Source organism: Neolamprologus multifasciatus, chromosome 3, assembly GCF_963576455.1.
Source record: "Neolamprologus multifasciatus chromosome 3, fNeoMul1.2, whole genome shotgun sequence".
NCBI classification, from domain to species: Eukaryota; Metazoa; Chordata; class Actinopteri; order Cichliformes; family Cichlidae; genus Neolamprologus; species Neolamprologus multifasciatus.
Window position 1 is genome coordinate 29,412,424 of NC_140441.1, and position 19,175 is coordinate 29,431,598.

General features: G+C 41.9%; 2 long non-coding RNA genes and 1 pseudogene across 2 annotated transcripts; 2 read left to right on the top strand and 1 right to left on the bottom strand.

The window, feature by feature from the left end:
* Nucleotides 1-7,041: 7,041 nt before the first annotated feature.
* Nucleotides 7,042-9,017, bottom strand: LOC146522483 (uncharacterized; annotated as a pseudogene).
* A 338-nt stretch (nucleotides 9,018-9,355) lies between these two features.
* LOC146522484 (uncharacterized) lies at nucleotides 9,356-10,493 on the top strand. Its single transcript, XR_014871576.1, has 2 exons — nucleotides 9,356-9,685; nucleotides 10,263-10,493. It is a non-coding gene; the product is annotated as an uncharacterized LOC146522484 (long non-coding RNA).
* A 6,109-nt stretch (nucleotides 10,494-16,602) lies between these two features.
* Nucleotides 16,603-17,122, top strand: LOC146522485 (uncharacterized). Its single transcript, XR_014870313.1, has 2 exons — nucleotides 16,603-16,827; nucleotides 16,885-17,122. It is a non-coding gene; the product is annotated as an uncharacterized LOC146522485 (long non-coding RNA).
* The last annotated feature ends 2,053 nt before the right edge of the window (nucleotides 17,123-19,175 follow it).

Genomic DNA, 19,175 nt, shown 5'->3' on the forward strand with positions numbered 1-19,175 from the left:
TAGGCAAATAACCCGAATTCACATTTTTAAACCCAAACTTGAGCCAGCAAACTGGACTTCTTTGAGAAGTCAATCAGGCATAACACTTAACCACTGAAACAAAGTCTTCTGTTCAGCAATGCGAGCAAACACCTGCAATTTGGCATCTTGGTCAAACTATAATAACATGTGTTGACGCTTTATTCTGCTTTTCTGTAATCTATTAAAGATTTGAAAATTCATGGATAACAATAATAATTATATTTTAGCATTAAAAATGTAATTTCGATCCATGATTTTGTGCATTCTGATGAATATAACATTACAGAAACATAAAAAATGTAATAATATAAAAGTAATATGTAAATAAGTAAATGTAAGTGATTGCCAAGATAATTTAAGGCACCTGAGGCATCACCCTTACATTAGGTGTGATGGTGTAAAAAATTTTAATTACAATTTTTTTTACTTTATTTCGTCCAAAGTGAGCCAGGAGACATTACCATAGCAACAAAAATCCCAAAGCTTTAACAGACATCGCACACGTAGTATTTTAACCCACTTAAAACTTGAATCTGTAGTTTTTAAAAAAAATAAACATAACCAAGTTGCCTAAACTCAACCAGTAACATGTTTGAAAATTATACAAATCATGGGTAAATGTGGGACCTGTAGAAGTCAAACTGACGTCTCCAGCATGAACAACATAATGATTTTGCTCACACTTCTCCAAACTTCAAATTGATGAAAAATCGTGCTCCAGGACACAAAATAAAGTTGGAAAATAGTGATGTGGAACACAAGCAAACTATAAAATCCATAACTCGATGGCTAAAATGTCGTATTTATTCACAAACATACCTGAGGCTGATCAGGCTGGGAGGAGTGAGCATTTTGGTTTATTATTATTATAATAATCATTATTAGTAGTGGTTTACGCTCGTGTAAGCAACTCCAGGAAAGAACAGCTGAAAATAATGTGATTTATTACTTACAAAAACTTTGAAAGTAGAAAGCAAGCATTTAAATTATCTGATCTGAACATTTAAACTGATCTTTAAAGGGCAGATCTATCATAGAGAATTGTTGGGGACCCTCTGGTACTTAGGCCATTAATCTCAAACCTTTGCAAGGCAACTAAGATCAGACTCAGAATCCATAGTAAAAATCTCTTCCAAGAACTGGGCACAGCCAGGACATTTATCAGAGTTTTCATTCGTTGACAGCTTGAGCTTGACATTAAAATAATCGAAAATCCACGATATTACATTTACAGTACTGCAGAAATGCTAATTTTCTGCATCAGTATTCATGTTTCCTTCCTTTGAGAGCTTTTTAGAGTTTATGTTTTATTTACAAAATGGTTTTTGGCTCAGTTTGTTTGACTGAATTCTGCTTGTTTTGGGGCAATTTATGAAAAAAAAAAGATCCTCAGAGGAAAGAGCTCTAATGGCTTGTTATCTAATAAGTCACTTAAAGGCGTTTGCAAGCTTTTACTGTTTGTTTTTAGAAATGTGATCAGCGACCTCAGAGGAGAAATGCTAATGCAGCTTACCTACACTCCATGACTCATCACAGGATTACATCAAACAAAGAAAGAGAGAATACACCGGTATTAAAAAAACACACACAAACAGGAATGTATATGTTTTTGTTTACATTTGGGTCTGACTTGAGGGACTCTCTAGAATTGTATATTCTATAAAACCTGCGGAAGGGAAATTAAACCAGATTTCTGTACATTTATTTCTCTCAAGAGTGCAGTTTATGAGACAGCGACTAAATGCATCTGATATTCTGCCACACAGTGGATCAGATTAGATTAAAAAAAAAAAAATCTGATTACATGTACGTGTGTGTCTAATCCAGCATCGAGGTCAAATGAGAAAGCAATTTGCGGGAATATGCCGTTTCATTTCATCTTATGCTCCCTTGATTTGAAAGTGTTTGTTTGCTACGTTATCTCCGTGCTGAGTGGATTAGACAGTAACCTGGTTCGACACTGAATAAAACACCTAGCCTCTTGCTTCCCTCTGCCCTGTCTCCTCGGTTACTTCTTCATCCTCCATCTTCTTCTCTCTTGGCTTCTTCTATCTCTTTCTGTCAAGTTCACCACCGGCAATCCACCGGCAGCCTGAGTGGGCGGTGAATAGAGGAGTACGGTGGATTCGAGGGAAACTGTTCAAGACTCTGCAGAACGAAACCTCTTTCGGGGTCAGACTGCCAGACGCAATCCTTGACCGGAAGCAACTGGCCTAGTTTCCTTATGAGTAATCTTTCTCGACAGCCTGCATTCAGTGTCTATGTGTCTCTGTGTGCTTTTGGTTGTTTCAAACGGCTGTGCAGCAGCACAGAAGCTGCTGTAGCTTTGTCATAATGGCACTGCAGTAGGGGAAGGATTCCTCTAAAGGACACGGGTAACACTGGAGCTCTTTGGATGAGGACAAGAAAACAAGAGTCTGTGAAAGGCAAAATATAAAACAAAATCTGATCAAAAAGTAAATCTTCAATTGTTGTAAACGTTGTTTTTTAAAATGTGGAAAATTGCATAAATAATGCACGATTTTAGTGTTATCTCAGTTTTGCTTTTCCATACCCTGGTTTTTAAATACTACATATACTACATAACAGCTTACATTATGTATCACAAACAAAGAAAACAAGAAATACTACCTGCATGTTTGGGAGCTACTTATCAAAAAATTTAATTAAAGCAGCTACAGTGAGTATGTTAAAGCCACAGTGGCTCAAATATCGGTTTATATGAAAGGGGATTCATAACTGCTGCTCTGTTCATCTCTACAGAAGATCTGACCACATTTAAGCGCTCATTTTTGTTTTCCTATTTTTCATCCCGCTCATCAGTCTCATTGGTGCACTTTGGGAAAAAGCTGTTCTGAAAAATGTTTTAGCACCAAACTGCAGATAACATTATAGACCAGCAGGCGAACAGAAGGTCACTTAATAATAAAATACCAAATCATTGCTTTGTTGCTCCCACTCTGCCGGGTGTCAAAAAGAGACAGATTGCAGACACATCTACTTGTTATGCAGTTAAGATTAAGCTGGAGGTATGGAGATGCCTCACAAACAGAGATGCCTCCTGAGATAATATCTCTCCAAAACGGTGTATGGAGATACACAGTTTCGGAGAGATATTATCTCAGGAAATGAGAAGATTTTCAAGAATAAGAGTGGTGGGCAGAGATATAGTTCTGGAAAATACAACCTTACGACTGCTGTCGTAATGTTGTCTGACATGCAGGCAGTAGTGTGCAGGTGCCTCTCTGTGATTGGTGGATCCAGAGGACGGATCATATGGATTGGCTAACCAGCTGGAGACGACGTTTATAATGACACCGCCATGGACAGCCAGTCATTCATCCTCAGGTCATCCCAACCAACAGACCTTTTGCGACATGCCCAATGCTGTTCGCCTTATACAGGAGTATGTAGGGGTGGACTGCCTTTTTGTTTGATTATAATTTTCTCCTGTTTTTCTTAGTTAGGGAGGCAGGTTGCTCATTTGGTTAGATTCTTTTGGTTAGGTTAGTTTGGTAAATCCTTGAGATAGGCTCCTTTTGTTTGTTGTTTTTGCGTTAGGTCCACTCCAAAGCTTTAACCAGCTCATCTTTTGTGTCAACTAACCTAACGAATCAACATCTTAATGTTTAAGATGGACATTTTCCTGTTGCCCGAAGCCTTATTCTGAAAGCAGATGTCATGAGTGTAGGCTGGGTCTGACTGAGAAACGAGCACGCTTATAAGGTGGGAACTAATCAGTCACAGTGTAAGCCCACAATAAATCATGTGCTGTTTTATTGCTTGTTTTACTGTCAATATTCACAATATGAAAATATTTTTTACTAAAGGCCTGAAACTAACAGCTGAGGCCATAAACCCATCAGCAATGTCATCTTAGTGGCCTGAGATCAACTAAGCAAACCGGTCAGTAACTCAGACTTTTTCCCCCGCTGCTTTACTTTTGCATTAGCTTCACTTTCTAGAAGCATCTTTTGATATATGATATGAGGTTGGGCTGAATAAATAAAAATTCATACCACATTTTATTCAATCCATATGTCAGACGGAGCACGAGTGCCCCTTCACTTCACACCTATTTTTTCTCCTCTCTTCTCTGAGACTTGACAAAGTGATCAAAGGTTCTTTGTGCCCGTAAGTTTGACAGAGTTATTACATATTCATTCTCACCAACTCCATCCCGATGTTTCATTAAGTTACACCGATCCATCGCCATGCCCATAGAAACTAATAAAATATGAAAGAAAAGCACTTTTTCAAGTTTTAAGGTGTGTTTAAATCGTGACATCGCCCTACAACACCGTTCTGTTCACTCGCGACGGCCCCCTTTGAAATGGAAAAGAGCACTGCAGTGATCTTTAAGTCTGCGTTATGAATAAAAATGAGCTATGAATAAAAAAGAATGGATAAAGGGATGCTCGTAGTCTCCGCACTATGCTCAGATTATTCAAAAACCATGCTGAATGTGCTCAAATTCAACAACATGTGCTGTTTATGAGCCATGTGTAAGTGTGGACAATCACTAAACTGGAAGGCAAAAATAAACTTGGAGAATTATAAGAAACTAGGAGAGAGATACGGCGGCATTAGTGTCTGACACCATGTCGGATTTTACGGATTTAGACTTCTGATGAAAACTTATTAGTAGTGCAGCCATCGTGAAGGTGCACCGGGCTTGACCCCATGTGGAGGTAAACAAAGACTGCAGGTGAGCTGAGGCTTTTCTTACCCAGCAGGTCCAACAAATAAGCACCAAACAGGCCCTGTGCTTAAAATTGTATCTTTATTTATTTCAGACATATACAGAAAAAAAAACAATATATACACAAGTACACATACTTGCATTTACAAATATGTATATATATATGTAAATACACACACGTATGTGCTCAGATAAAACAAAAAAAAGAAAACAAATAAAATAAAATAAAACAGAGTCTAAATTACATGAAATGACAATTATTAGGTCTGAAATGGAGTAGGACGAAGTATAACATACTTATTAATCCCTACCCCATGCTCAACATTCTATTGAATCCCACTATTCACCTAATTCCCATCATCACTTACCCCACACAATAAACAAGGAGAACATGTATAAACATAGCTACAGTGATAGATATAATTTAGATACAATTTAGCATAGTTATATATACAATGGGTGATCGACTTTATCAGTTTCATATTCTTCCAAAATAAGTTTTCGAAACATCTTTATAAACTGACTAATGCTTGAACATTGCTGTAGGTCCACAGTAAAACTGTTCCACAGTTTTACCCCATAAATAGTAACACAAAAGGTTTTAACCTGTGTCCGTGCTTTAAGAGTCTTCAGATTTAATTTTCCCCTCAATTCATAGTCCCCTTCTCTGTCAAAAAACATCCTCTGTACATTTCCTGGTAACATATTGTATCTGGCTTTGTACATAATTTTTGCAGTTTTATATTTTATAAGATCCATAAACTTCAGAATTTTTAATTTCAAGAACATGATGTTAGTGTGGTCTCTAAATCCTGCTTTAGTAATAATCCTGATTGCTTTTTTCTGAGTTTTACATAGTGGTTGAAGTGAAGTTTTGTATGTATTTCCCCAGATTTCCACACAGTATTCTAAATATGGCAATATAAGTGAACAGTAAAGTACCCGGAGTGATTTGGAAGGCAAAGAATGTTTAACTTTACTCAGTACAGAGATGCTTCTTGACAGTTTAGCTTGTATATGCTTTATGTGAGGTTTCCAGCAGATTTTGTTATCTATTATCACACCCAGAAATTTTGTTTCAGAAACTTGCTCTACTTCAACATTGTTTATTAACAATTTTGCTCCGGCATCTTTTTTACAATTTCCAAATAACATAAATGTCGTTTTTTCCAAATTTAGTGATAACTTGTTTCTGTCAAACCATGTTTTCAGTTTAATCATTTCTTGTGTGACAATTTTCAAAAGCTGCTGTGAATTCTCTCCAGCACAAAAAATATTTGTATCATCTGCAAATAAAATAAACTGTAATATATCAGATGTTTTACATATATCATTGATATAGAGGATAAACAGCTTTGGTCCCAATACTGACCCCTGTGGAACTCCGCAAACAATGTCCAGGCACTCTGATTGATATTCACCAATCTTCACAAATTGTTGCCTGTCTCTCAAATAACTTCTGACCCACTCTAGCACCACTCCTCTAATACCATAGTACTCCAGTTTATCAAGTAATATTTCATGGTTAATTGTGTCAAAAGCTTTTTTTAGGTCAATGAAAACACTAACTGTGCATTGTCTTTGATCTATATTGTTGGTGATATTTTCAATTAGTTCCATTAATGCCATAGATGTTGATCTATTTGGTCTGAAACCATACTGACTGTCCATTATTATTTTGTGTTTATCTATAAATTTGTCAAGTCTATTAATGAAAACTTTTTCCAGTATTTTTGAAAATTGTGAAAGTAGAGAAACAGGCCTGTAATTTGTGAATTGGTGTCTATCTCCATTTTTAAACAGTGGTATTACTTTAGCTGTTTTCATTTGTGTTGGGAATGCACCAGTTTGTAGAGACAAATTGCAAATGTGTGTTAAGGGTTTGGAGATGCCATTGATCACTTTCTTAACGATTTCCATGTCAATGTCATCAGAGTCTGTAGAATTTTTTGTTTGTGATTTCCCAACAATATCAATGATTTCCTTTTCTTCTACCACCGTTAAAAACATTGAATGAGGATTACAGTCAATGAGTTTAGTTTCTTTCTCTGCAGAATCTGTTATATCAGGAATTGTATCAGCCAAATCTGGCCCAACACTTACAAAGAATTTATTGAACTCACTAACCACATCACTCATGTTACTAATATTTCTATCATTATTAACGAAATACGAAGGATAATTTGACTGCCTAGAACCATTTTTAATGATGGTATTTAATGTTTTCCAAATCCCTTTAATATTATTTTTATTCATATTTAATACTTTCTCATAATATTCCTTTTTACATGACCTCAAAATACTAATTAATTTATTTTTATATTTCTTGTATTTATTTTCAGCTTCTGTACTTCTGTTTGTTATAAATTCTCTATATAAGGTATTTTTCTTTTTACATGCATTTTGTGATCCTTTTGTGATCCATGGGCACGCTGCATATTTTTGTTTTTTACTATATTTCTTTACTGGGCAACAGCTATCATATAACAGTTTAAATTTTCCTAAATAAAATCTCATAAGCTTTATCAATATTTTTTTCCTTGTACAGCATCTCCCATTCTTGCTTAAGTAAATCACTTTTAAATGCATTTATGGACTCCTCTGTTCTCACTCGTTTGTATTTTGTTGTATTTTCCTGTTTGGCCTTCCTGTAATTGCTGTTATACACTACAAAAACAGGTAGATGATCACTGATATCATTAATTAGGAGACCACTTATAGATCTGTTTTCTATTTCATTAGTAAATATATTGTCTATTAAGGTTGCCGCCTGTGCTGTAATCCTGCTGGGTTTAGTAATCACTGGACATAGTCCCATGCTATACATTGTATTAATAAACTCATCTGTCATACTATGTTTGTTTGGATTTAATAGGTCTATGTTGAAATCCCCACAAATGAACATAACTTTTTGATTTGTCCTAATAAATGTTTTATCTACCCACTCCTTAAATATTTCAATATTAGAACCTGGTGTTCTATATATACAACTTATAATGACATTTTTCTTTTTTTTCCATACTAATTTCTATTGTTACACACTCTAATATGTTATCCACCACCACCGTCATTTTTTCCACCACCCTGTATTTTAAATTTTTGTCCACAAACAAAGCCACACCCCCACCATTCTTATTCTTTCTGTTCATAACATTTAATTCATATCCGTCTATTTCAAAGTCCACTCCTTTCTCCATATTAATCCACATCTCAGATACTGCAATCACACTGAATGGATGTGCAAATTTGCTTAAATATTCTCTTATTTTGTGAAAATTGGCATATAAACTTCTACTATTAAAGTGGATTATGGACATTTTGCAGTCAGCCTTGACAGTTTTATTGAATTGTTCTTCAGTATAATAGCAGCTGGTGTTTCTGATGTTAAAAAAGTTCAATTCTGGATCAATGTCCTGCTCTGAGAAGTGTGTATTGTATTCCGTGTTTTGTGGTGAATTTAACTCCAGATTCTCATGATTAGCAATCCTCTGTGATAGCAGTGTATAATTCCCAGATGTTAAATTAGTTGATTGTTCCATGATTTAATATGTTGTGCTTTCACTTACGTTGTTATCTTCTGTTACCTGCTTTGATGAGTGTTGATTGTTTGTTCAGCTCCTTGCATTTGTAGTCATGTTAATATTTTTCCAGATCCTGGATGCGTTTGATGACCAGCACTTTGGCTTCCTCCGGTGTACTGTTGAGTTTAATAAATACTTTACAGTTTGCAGTCCATGTATTTTGAATTTTACCCAGTTTCTTTAGGTGTCGTGCTTTCTTAGCCATGTCAGCATTGTATTTAGTTAGATGGTCATTCATGTAGACGTTCGATCCCTTTAGTTTTCTCCCCTGCTTCAGCAGTGCATTCTTGTGTTTCCTGTTTACAAATCTTATGATGACAGCTGGTTTATCACTAGCGTTTCTCCTGGGCAAAGGGTGGCATGCCTCGATGTTATTACAGTCCAGGTCGATCCCTTTTGACTGCAAGAAACCAACTACCTGTTGCTCTGCAGAGCTAACATCCAGTTCCACATGACCGGGGTTTCATGTGTAGCCCTGTGATGATCACATCGTTCATTCTGGTGTATTGCTCCAGGTCCGCGACCCTGCTTTCCAGATAGACAGTCCGTTTCTCCTTCTCTGCATTCTGATTGCGAAGCGACTTTATCTCCTTGACAATGTCCAGGATATATTTCTGCTGTAGCTTGATGGCTGATGTTTCTTCAGTTAAAAAGTCCAGTGACTTTTTGATGTCCTCAATTTCCTCAGCGGTCGGCGTTCTCTTAGGCCCCATTTAGTTTGTTGTCTCGCTCGCTCCGTTCCGTGTATCTGCGTCACACTGCGTCACGGCAGGTGAGATGAGTTGTGTGATTTGTGCCCCCTTTGGAAAAATCATCCCGCATGTCAAAAAGTACTTAAAATCAGTGGATAATCATCTTTTATATACAGTCTTACAGGGTGTGATCAAGGAGCTGGTTGTTGAAGCTGTGTTTTTGCTTTGTTTTCTTTTTGAGGAAGTCACACGATATTCTCCAGGTTGTACCCGCCTTTCGCCCAGTGACAGCAGGGCGACAGCAACTCTGTCGCACTGAAATGGATAAGCAGAAGAAAAGCTGCTAGATGGATGGAACACAGCAAATTCAAAAGTGTTAAATGTTTTGGTGTTAGTAGTCTTAGAGTTAATTTTACTCTAAGTAGAGTCACATGCTTTTAATGTAACTCTGAGGTGTAAAATGATAGTAGTTAAAATCGAGTGTTAAAAATGAGTGTTTCTATTTCAAATCTGGAGGTGTTACAATGGAAACATTAACTCTTGACCTCTTAACTCTGAACTCCTACAGGGGCTATGACACCAATAGAGTAAATTCACAGACTCCGCCCCCAGCACGGCTCCAATCGAAGCTGAAGTGAAGCCGTTTCAGAACATTTTGCTCTACATATTTGAGTTGCTTGCCATGCTTGGTAAGTCATTTTTTCAAAGATTGTTTCAATTATTATTATTAGCTTTTACTTCTGTGGCTCTTTGGAGTTGAGACAAAGCTGTGTGAAAGGCATTAGCCATGTTGCTCGCTGATAGCACCGCTCGCTGTTTTAGCTAGCTGAAAGGTATTGTTTGCGGCAAATACCACAGCCTTGAAAAAAAGCTTGCATGTGAATTTTCAGTTAAATTTTTTGGTCAAATACACCTAAAACAATGTCTAGAATGTGAAATGTTGGTATAATGGTGCTACTTGAAGCCTGAAAACGATCTCCCATAAAAAACGAGCAAACAGCAGTAGCAGATGTCCTGACTGGGTTCTACGTTAGCATTTAGATCCCTCCAGAGTTTTGTGCACACGGTTTAGGTAAAAATGAAAAAGGTTGAGGTTTTACATTTAGTTCAGTATTACCTGTTGCCTGTGTCCTTGTCTTTTGGGAAAATACTTTACACAAGTAATGTCTCAAAAAGGATTCCCTTTTTTTTTTTTTTTTTAACTGTGTTGCAATTGATTTGTGCCATTAATTAGTGTCAACTAATTTTTATTCAATCTCCACATAGGATATGCTTGTGAAGATGGAATATGGGGGAGAGCAGAAGTGCGTTGCAGTTCCACAAAGTGATGAATGAAGGACATGTATATTGTATTTTGTATTTATTGAAATAAGTGATGAGAATGCTGTTATTTGCATTTACCAGCTCACCTATGTCAGACCTTGTACACTGTTACATCTTTCAGAAAATGTTTTGAAATTGTGGTGCACAGTTCAGAATAAATGTTTTTCAAAAACCATTGCATCTTTTTAGTAAATGTTTATTTCCAAAAGAAATTTCTAGAAGTTCAGAACAGTAAAATTCCCGCTTTTTAGAATTAATTAGAAGATAACTCTTACGTAGTTAAACTAAAATACTCTTTGAGAGTTAATATATAAACTCTTAACACCAAGTGTTAAATTATCAACTCCAGACAGATTTGGTGTTTAACACTAAATCAGAGTTAACGTACCAACTCTCCAAAAAGAGTTAAATTAACACTCTCTGGTGTGGACCCATATAGACACTTTAATAGTGTTGAAATCAAATCTGACAGTGTTAATTTGGACATGCTGGATTTGCTGTGAACACACAAAACTTTGTGTGACCCAATATTGATTTTCAGACTTGTCCTGTTAAAGTCAGTGTCCGTTTTATTTCTAATTAATTAATTCTAGTTAATTATGTTTTTTTTTCCATGTTGTGGTGTATTTCCTAGCATGTGACATTTTATTGCATTTATTTCATTGACGTATGGTTTTAACTTCTTTGGTCAATCTTATTGCTTTTAAATGTGTTATAGAAATAAAACGGACACTGACATTAACAGGTCAGTAACAACATTGGGTATAAGAGAATCTCGGAGACCTGTCTGCAAAGAACTTGGATAAATCGTGGAAAATCTTTGACTGTTCTTCGACGTAACATTGTGACAACTTTGAATTTTGTCATCATCTACAGCGCCTAATATCATGAAAACCTTGGAGAAATCTCTGTGGGCAAAGGACAAGTCTGAAAATCAATATTGGGTCCCCGTGATCTTCGTGCTCTTGGGCAGCACTGTGTTAAAAACAGACACAATTCTGTCTTTTAAATGAAAACTGCACTGGCTCAGGAACCCCCACACCACTCGCAAAAAAAAAAAGAAAAAAAGAAAGAAACACTGTCTGTGTACGCAGTTCCCTGTACCATCCCCAAGATCAGGTTAGAAGAACATGATCTGGATGTGTTACAATTACGCTAAAGCTAATTCAAAATGCACTGAGGCAAAATGGTAAACTGCTCTGTGGTCTGACAAATTTAATTCAAATTTGTCCAGAGAACAGAGGAGCAACCCAGCTTGTTATCAGCTCCTAAATTGAGAAGCTTGCATTTCTGATTGTATGGGCGTTCATCAGGCTTACAGAATTACCAGTTTGCACATCTGGAAAGGCCCCAGAATGAAAGGTATATACAGGTTTCTGTCACGGCCAGGGGATCAGCAGGCCGCTGACTAGTAGCTCTCTCTCTCTCTCTCTTGCTCTCTCTCTCTCTTGCTCTCTCTCTCTCTTGCTCTCTCTCTCGCTCTCTCGCCAGGGCGGAACTCATGGTGGGTTCACGCCCTCGGCCCACACCCCTCTGAAGAGGAAACACCTGGGCCTCATCAGCACAGCCAGCATTTAAGCCAGGGAGTGGCTTCTACTCATCGCTGGATCGTTGTGTGTGACTCACGTTAGTGCAGCCCAGCTCTGAGCAAGTTCTCTTTTTCCCTGCGCAAAACCTCTGACGTGTATTTCTTTCTGTACATAGATCCCCTGGACCCGACCCTGCATTCCCCGAGTGGATTCCTTTGTGTGAGTGTCTGGAGAGAGTCAGAAGAAGAGCGAGTGTCTTTTCCCTCCCTGGATTACCCCGGAGCCTTTTCCCCTGTCACTGCTTTGTATATAGCACTACCCCCTCTGCACTGTTTGTAAATACACCTGGTGGAATTGTAATAAATACTGTGCCTCTGAGTCCTGCGTGTGAGTCCTCCAGCGAACCGTGACAGTAACGATCCAGCCATACGATGGACTCAGCGGACTCAACCCCTGCCCAGCATATCGCCATTTCTCCGGAAGCGGTACTGGAGCAGCACGAACAAATGCTACGGCAAATCAATCATCAGCTGGCTGCGCTCACCCAAGCCCTGGCCCAACATGTGCCTCTGGAAAATCCTCCCACATCACCTCCGCCTTCTCTTCCACAAGCTCCAGAACCCCCGGCGCCTCAGCCCTCCACTCCGGCTTCATCGGAGCCCCTGGAGCGTCCGCTACCCACACCGGAGCCCTTTTCGGGTGAGTTCGACAAATGTGCAGGATTTTTGACCCAACTCGGGTTACAGTTTAGACTGCAGCGGAGGACGTATGGGAGCGATGAGTCCAAGATTGCCTTTTTTGTTCAATTATTACGTGGTCGAGCATTAAATTGGGCGCAAGCTGTGTTAAGATCTGATCCGGAAATCACTTACCATGATTTCCATTCTAAGTTTAAGAGTGTTTTCGAGAGGGGCACCGGGGCAGCCGCTGCTGCTCACCGGTTGCTGAATTTGAAGCAGGGCAGACGAAGCATGGCAGACTACTCCATTGAATTCTGGACTTTGGCCGAAGACACCGGGTGGGGGGAGCCGGCGTTGATAAGTACCCTTTTGAACAATGTTTGTGACGATTTAAAGGGGGAATTGCTTATGAAGGAGTTACCCGCTTCTCTTGATGACGTTTTATCACTGTGCATAAAGGTAGATGAGCACTTACGAGCGCGCCGCGGATTGAGAAATTACAATACCCATAAGCCCCCAGGATACATGGAGATGGCCTCCAGCAGAGGTGCGGTCGGAGGCGGAGTCCTTCGGGAGAGGGAGGACGAGACCGAGGGCGAGCAGCCTATGCAATTAGGACGCTTCAGGTTATCTCCCGAGGAGCGACATCGCCGCTGGATGGCCGGTGAGTGCTTTAACTGTGGCCACAAGGGCCATATTGCCGCCACATGTCAAGCACAGCCAAAAGATCGTGCCCGCCGGTAGTGAGGAGAGTACAGGTGGGCGAGGTTTTCTGCACACGGTCTCCTCCGCGTTTAATGATTTCAGCCAAGCTTACTGTTCACTCGGTTCCTCATCCACTCCGCGCATTGATTGATTCTGGGGCGGAGCAAAGTTTCATTGATGCCACTCTGGCCCACAAATTAGGCCTCAGCCTCACAGCTCTGCCACATACGCTTCAAGTCACTGCCCTCAGTGGCCAGCGCCTTCCTGATATCACCCATATTACAGAGCCACTAGCTTTAACACTTTCTGGCAATCACACGGAAACCTTACAGTTGTTCGTCTTTATGGCGCCCCTCACTCCGTTGATTTTGGGGTTTCCCTGGTTACAGCAACATAACCCCGTACTGGATTGGAAGAAGGGATGTGTTCTTGGGTGGGGGGAGGGGTGCCATATGACCTGTTTGAAAGCCGCCACCCCAGCTATTACCTCACTCACTCCCTCTCCAGCATCCGACCCCCCTGACCTCTCCTCTGTCCCATCTGTCTATCATGATCTGGGGGAGGTGTTTAGGAAAGACAGGGCTTCCTCCCTACCCCCCCACAGACCATATGATTGTGGAATAGACCTACTGCCGGGTGCGCCACTTCCCAAAAGTCGACTGTACAGCATCTCACGACCCGAACGGGAAGCCATGGAGAAGTATATTACTGAGTCTCTTACTGCAGGAATAATCCGCCCCTCCTCCTCCCCCGTAGCTGCGGGATTTTTCTTTGTTGAGAAAAAGGACAAGAGCCTGAGGCCTTGTATTGACTATCGTGGTCTCAACAGCATTACTGTGAAGAATAAGTACCCGTTGCCTCTGCTGACCTCGGCCTTTGAACTGCTTCAAGGGGCCACGATCTTCACCAAACTGGATTTACGGAACGCATACCACCTGGTGAGAATAAGAGAGGGGGATGAATGGAAGACGGCTTTTAATACTCACTTGGGTCATTTCGAGTATCTAGTTATGCCGTTTGGTCTGACCAACGCCCCTGCTGTTTTTCAAGCTTTGGTTAACGACGTGCTCCGGGATTTCATAAACCATTCTGTTTTTGTTTACCTTGACGACATCCTCATCTTCTCTCGCTCCGTTGCTGAACATGAACGCCACGTCAGACAGGTCCTGCTTCGCCTCCTAGAGAACCGGTTATTCGTCAAGGCTGAAAAATGTGAGTTTCATGTGAGCACGGTTTCTTTTCTGGGCTATGTCATTGACCGTGGCAATCTCAAGGCTGACCCCACTAAGGTCCGAGCAGTCGTTAACTGGCCAACCCCTCCCAATCGCAGGCAGCTTCAGTGTTTCTTGGGCTTTGCGAATTTCTATCGTCGTTTCATCCATGATTTCAGTGAGGTCGCTCTCCCACTAACCCGTCTTACTTCACCTAAGGTTCCCTTCCACTGGGACGAGCCGGCTCGCCGAGCGTTTGCCCTCCTTAAGGACCGCTTCGCCTCTGCCCCCATCCTTGTTCAGCCAGAACTCACTCAGCAATTCGTCGTGGAGGTGGACGCTTCGGATTCTGGGGTGGGGGCCGTGCTCTCCCAACAGCACGAAGGTAAACTCCACCCGTGTGCTTACTATTCACGGTGTCTCACCCCTGCAGAACAGAATTATGACGTGGGGGACCGGGAACTCCTTGCCGTCAAGCTTGCCTTGGAGGAATGGCGCCACTGGCTGGAGGGCGCAGCCCAGCCTTTTGTAGTGTGGACAGATCATAAAAATCTGGAGTATATCCGATCAGCAAAACGGGTCAATGCTCGACAAGCTAGGTGGGCCCTGTTCTTCACTCGGTTTCAGTTCACTATTACTTACAGGCCTGGATCTCGCAACACCAAACCCGATGCTCTCTCTCGTCAATTCACCGTCTCCGAGGACGTTGCCCGTGACTCTCCCATTCTCCCGCCCACTTGTGTTATTGGAACGCTAACCTGGGAAATAGAGACTGCCATAAAGGAGGCCCAACGAACGGAACCGGACCCTGGAACCGGCCCGCCTGGATTGCTTTTTGTTCCCTCCTCTGTTCGCTCCCAGGTGCTGCACTGGGCTCATACCGCTAAGTTTACCTGCCACCCAGGGGTCCACCGCACCATCTCATTCATCCAACGTTTCGCCTGGTGGCCCACCCTCACCAATGACGTCCGTGAGTACGTCGCTGCCTGTCCAGTCTGCGCGCAGAACAAGACTGTCAACCGACCTACCGCTGGTCTGCTCCGGCCTCTACCTACACCAAGCCGCCCCTGGTCACATATCGCTATCGACTTTGTGACAGGCCTACCACCGTCCTCAGGTAACACAGTTATTCTCACCATAATTGACCGTTTTTCTAAGGCTGTACACTTTGTCGCCCTCCCCAAGCTTCCCACGGCTCTGGAGACCGCCCGGCTCCTAACAACCCACGTCTTCCGCCTCCATGGGATCCCCACTGATGTTGTGTCCGACAGAGGTCCGCAATTCACTTCCCGCGTCTGGAAAGAATTCTGCTCCGCCCTTGGGGCTCAGGTAAGTCTCTCCTCCGGCTTTCACCCGCAGACGAATGGTCAAACAGAGCGCGCGAACCAGGAGCTCGAAGCGGCCCTACGATGTGTGGCCTCCACCCACCAAACCACCTGGAGCGAACAGCTCCCTTGGATCGAGTATGCGCATAACAGCCTCACTTCCTCAGCCACCGGTGTTTCCCCCTTCGAGGCCTCTCTGGGTTTCCAACCACCCTTGTTCCCGGTGATTGAAGGTGAGCATTTTGTGCCTTCGGTTCAACGGCACCTCCGAAGGTGTCGGCGTGCCTGGAAGGCCACGCGGACCGCCCTTCTCTGAACAGCGGACCGGAACAACCGCCTGGCGGACCGCCACAGGACCCCGGCGCCAGCGTACACGCCTGGGCAGAAGGTTTGGCTGTCGACCAGGTTTGTTCCTCTCAGGTCGGAATCGAAGAAGCTGTCTCCCACCTTCATTGGCCCGTTTGTGATTGACTCTTTGGTTAACCCAGTTTCCGTCCGTCTTGAGCTGCCTCGGAATATGCGCATTCATAACGTTTTCCACGTGTCTCAAGTAAAACCCTGTCTCTCCAGTCCTTTGTGCCCTCCTTCCAGGGCCCCGCCGCCCGCCCGGATCATCGACGGCCATCCGGCGTTCACCGTCTCTCGGATCATGGATGTCAGGCGCCGGGGGCGCAGCTTGCAGTATCTGGTGGACTGGGAGGGCTACGGTCTTGAGGAGCGCTCGTGGATCCCGCGGGCGGCACTGCTGGACAAGGACATGTTGCGGGAGTTCCACGCGGCTCACCCGGAGAAGCCTGGGGGTCGCCGGGGGGCTCCCGTTGGGGGGGTGTCACGGCCAGGGGATCAGCAGGCCGCTGACTAGTAGCTCTCTCTCTCTCTCTTGCTCTCTCTCTCTCTTGCTCTCTCTCTCGCTCTCTCGCCAGGGCGGAACTCATGGTGGGTTCACGCCCTCGGCCCACACCCCTCTGAAGAGGAAACACCTGGGCCTCATCAGCACAGCCAGCATTTAAGCCAGGGAGTGGCTTCTACTCATCGCTGGATCGTTGTGTGTGACTCACGTTAGTGCAGCCCGGCTCTGAGCAAGTTCTCTGACGTGTATTTCTTTCTGTACATAGATCCCCTGGACCCGACCCTGCATTCCCCGAGTGGATTCCTTTGTGTGAGTGTCTGGAGAGAGTCAGAAGAAGAGCGAGTGTCTTTTCCCTCCCTGGATTACCCCGGAGCCTTTTCCCCTGTCACTGCTTTGTATATAGCACTACCCCCTCTGCACTGTTTGTAAATACACCTGGTGGAATTGTAATAAATACTGTGCCTCTGAGTCCTGCGTGTGAGTCCTCCAGCGAACCGTGACAGTTTCAGATCAGCACATGCTCCCATCCAAATGGCATCTTCTTCAGGGAAGCTAAACCACATACTGCATCTATCAGTATGACTTTGTGGTAGAACAGTCATTTTTCTGGTTTCTATTGTCAGTAAAATATGTTTTTGTTGGATTCACCTCATTCTGTTCTTTTTTCCACATTTTAAACTGCGTCCCAGCTTTCTTTGAATTGGGGTTGCAGCTGTTTTGGGAAGAGCCCTGTTTCTGGTATTGGTTTCATTAGTTTAGTTTGAGAGAGGAGCCTGTCTCTGAGCCAATATGATATGTACTTTAAGGCATTCTCTCTTTTCTGTATTATTGAAGGGTTTTTACCAAACAATATAAAGCGCCTTGAGGCAGCTGTTGTGATATTGTAAATAAAAGTGAATTCATATTAAAAATGTAATCCTCAAAGTTTTAGGATTTAATTTATTTATTTGGTTTTTGCAAGGGGTTCTGTTTTATTTGTGAGTACTTTTTTTTCACTATTACAAAATTCACAGAATTGCAGCAACATCTTGTCTGCCTGTTTCCTTTGAACTTCTTGTGTGTCTCTTCATTATTAACAAAAGGAGTTTACATTGGGTCTTATCGTCACACCCTGTGTATTGATATCAAAGCACACAAGATTAGGAAAAAACACACATACTCGACTAATTTCTGTTATGGCGTTTTTCACACTTTAATGTATCAAAATGATCTATTATGCAATTCAAAATGTAGAAAAGGGTTTTAAGATCTTAAATCCAGTTTACTCCAAATTTAAAAACATATTTTGGGTAAAGGCAATTTTAGCAAATCAGATGCTAATGGCAATGTCACATTTAGTACAGAAATTTGCAATGATGTAAATGAGCTAGAGCTGGCGCAAAAGATAAAAGCGGCATTGTAAAGTCATTTCCTTTTTATCAAACATGGAATACACAGGAGAGGAGTGAGAAATGGAAAGTAAGTAAGAAAGGTGTTTTTCTTCAGAAAATCTGCAAATGTACTACATGGGAGTGTAAGAAAAGTACATTTCATGCTGTTTTGTAATGTGTTGTTTGACTGTGTGTATTTCTTTTTGGGTTCATCAGCTTCACAGAGTTGACTGCTGTCAGGTTCTGGCTAAAAAAAACCCCACTTAGATTAGGTAGAGAGCCACACCCAGGGACACTGAAAGAGACGTAAGGGGGGGCAACATGTGGAGGGGAAATGAGTTTAAGAAACAGAGAAGGACAGAGAATTAGAACGAAAGTGAACCTAATACACTCAGTGAGACGAGTCTGCCAAATACACTGAGAGCGAATTAAGTAAAAAACAGAATGGAAACTGAGACAGAGAAATTGTGCCTGCATACACAGGAATGAGCATGATGCAAGGAACAAGCTATGAGGTAAATCAGGAGATGAGGACAAAGCAGCTCTGGTATCTGTGGGCATAGAAAAGAGACAGGTTACTCCTTCAGTTTAGTAATCCTGAGACTACTTTTCAAGGTATGTGCTCTATTTTGTGTGTTCCATCCATCTAGCAGCTTTTCTTCTGCTTATCCATTTCAGTGCGACAGAGTTGCTGTCGTCCTGCTGTCACTGGGCGAAAGGCGGGTACAACCTGGAGAATATCGTGTGACTTCCTCAAAAAGAAAACAAAGCAAAAACACAGCTTCAACAACCAGCTCCTTGATCACACCCTGTAAGACTGTATATAAAAGATGATTATCCACTGATTTTAAGTCTAGGATCTGAGAAAATGAGGACACTACATGCTTACAGTCACAATCACAATGGATTCAGTGAGACTTGGCAGTAGCTCAGGAGGTAGGCCAGGTCATCTGGTAATTTGAAAGTTGGTGTTTCATCTCGAGCTGCTCCAGTCTGCATGCCAAATATCCTTGGACCAGATATTAACCCTGTCTTTCTCCAATGCATCCATTGAAACATGAATGCTAGATAGAAAGTTCTCACCTGAAAAAGCATAGAAAAAAGTGCTTGCATGAAAGGACGAGTGAGCGAAGTTTGAGTGCTCAGGTAGAGAGAAAAAGGCACTATATAAGAACCCATGCATTTA